General features: G+C 38.7%; 1 non-coding gene across 1 annotated transcript; it reads left to right on the forward strand.

Annotated features, from left to right (window-relative positions):
- Positions 1-429: 429 nt before the first annotated feature.
- On the forward strand, positions 430-511 carry Trnas-cga. Its single transcript has one exon. It is a non-coding gene; the product is annotated as a tRNA-Ser (tRNA).
- Positions 512-2,321: the final 1,810 nt, after the last annotated feature.

Raw genomic sequence — 2,321 nt, forward strand, 5'->3', positions numbered from 1 at the left:
ACAACGCATAAAGCGTATAAAATTGATTTGTCACGCTGCGCATAAATTGCATAATGACGTAAGCGTTAGCGTTAGAGCGCCTTTCTCATTGTTGGCTAGAGAAAGAAGGAGGGGTGGAGCGAAAGACGCCAGTGATTGGAACTGCAATGTATTGTTGTTGCTTTTATTGCTATTGCAATCGCTGCTTTTAAGTGCAACAATAATTAATCAATAATTTTGTGGCACACAAAGCGGCGTACAAGCCACAAAAAAAGCAATAAAAATATGTATGAAAATTATTGCAGTACTTTCTTGGTGCGTGACGACACACTTTCTTCAAGAACATTATTTTTAATGATCCATTCGATTTTGATAAGTTAACTCGAGTATAAATAATATTTAGATATTTCTTTTGGCTTTTAGCTTTGATTGTCGCTCGTCTGTACGCAAGCAGTCGTGGCCGAGTGGTTAAGGCGTCTGACTCGAAATCAGATTCCCTCTGGGAGCGTAGGTTCGAATCCTACCGGCTGCGATGTAAAAAAAGTTGGCAACTCTTTACTTTTTTCTTTTTTATGTAATGAAATTTTATAACAAAATCATATAACCAAGAAACTCTTCAAAAGTTTCCAGCGTTCATCGTCTAAACAGATTGAAAAAAGAATACTGGAAATCTATTTTAAATTCCTTCAGTGTACTGCTGAAGTTTCTGATTGTAATCTTATCAGTCGCTGTTGCCCAATAAATGTTAGCTAAAAAAATATTTAATTTAATTATTGATTTACTGTTTCGGCTGTGATTCCAGTATTAAAACAGAAGGCTCAAAGAATTTAATATTTTGTATGTACACATGTACATAGGAGAAGAGAATGGTTGGACGTAAAAACGCCCGGTCAATACAGGTAGTGGGCTTCTGACAGCGATATTAGGCACGCTAAACCAAAAATGTCACAGGACAGTCGCACCCACTACCTTTAACCGGGTGGTAATTAGCGTAGAGTTAGGTTTGGGTCCGGTTGACTCTGTTCACTACCACCATTATCAGCAAAGAAACTGGCACTGCTGCAGGTGGTGAAAAAAGTAATCGCGATTGAGAGTAATAACTCATGCGATACGACGTTAACTTCCTTATACGGCGTTTCCACGATTCGTAATTCACTATCCCATTCGTAATTCGCCTTGCCAATTACCTTCCGAATTACGTAATTCGCCATACAAAGTTTTCTAGTTATAGAATAATATTAATAAAATATTCTCTATATAAATTAAAATTGTTGATGATAGCTTAAATTTTAGCTCCATCTTCGATATTTGTAGTACACAAAAATAACAATAAATAGCGAAGAACAAGAACACGAACTAGAGCTGCAAAACAAATTCCTAATGTGTGTGTCGTGGGAACAGGGCAATTCACAAATTACTTAGAGATCTAATTACGATACGTGGAAACATGGTATTGTAGTCTCCAACTCCGCAACTATAAAATGCTGGCTACACCTGCATCCCAAGAATCTATAGATTCCGTATCCTCGAGATGTGGCTGAGAAGTCCAATGCAGTAAAAAAAAGGCGGCGAAATGTTACCTCAGTGACGCTACTTACAAATGTGGAAGCGGAAAATCGACTAAAAACTCGCCAGAAACCGATCTCCATCGCATATTTCAACCAACAAAGCAGGGGTTCACACTGTTGCTATTCTGCAGTCATGCTAAGCCAACGGAGCTTCCCTATTGGCCTACACGGGCAACCTTCCGCGTACGTTGCTGGCAACATACCTACCATATACCAACAACTTAGATACACCACCTGGTCGAATTTGGTCAACTACCCCTTCAGTGATATGCTTTTCAATATACTATAGCTCTCTTTCAACACGCTACACTGCGTGCTGAATTTCTGCATTTTCCTGATGTCCTCCAAGTACGAAGATTTCTTAAAACCCTACAAATATGCTGAAAATTGTTTGAGATATGACCTTATTGTTGGAGTTAAATCTCTTTTTTCAATCATTGTGCAACTTCTGCGTATACGATGGACGACCGCACATATCTTTTTCCTTTAAAGGCACGTCCACATAAAACTTTGGCGTTGCGTTGGCATTGGCGTCGCTTCAACAGCTGACTATGAATGCATGAATTCAAATGCAGCCGTCCACATAGCCAGAATTCGGCAACGCTCACGCCAACACAAAGCAAAACGATGGCCAACTCTCATCTTTTCGCATGCGTTGCTCGTCAGCTGTTTTGCAAATAAATAAAATTGTGTGAAATATTTTCCCTTTTTAATCAAGTGCGGGCAAGAAATATCGTTTTTAATGCAATTATTGATATGAAATATTAATTTATC

The sequence above is a fragment of the Rhagoletis pomonella genome, unplaced genomic scaffold (assembly GCF_013731165.1).
Source record: "Rhagoletis pomonella isolate Grant_MI unplaced genomic scaffold, Rhpom_1.0 Rhpom_scaffold_00002, whole genome shotgun sequence".
In the NCBI taxonomy this organism is placed as follows: Eukaryota; Metazoa; Arthropoda; class Insecta; order Diptera; family Tephritidae; genus Rhagoletis; species Rhagoletis pomonella.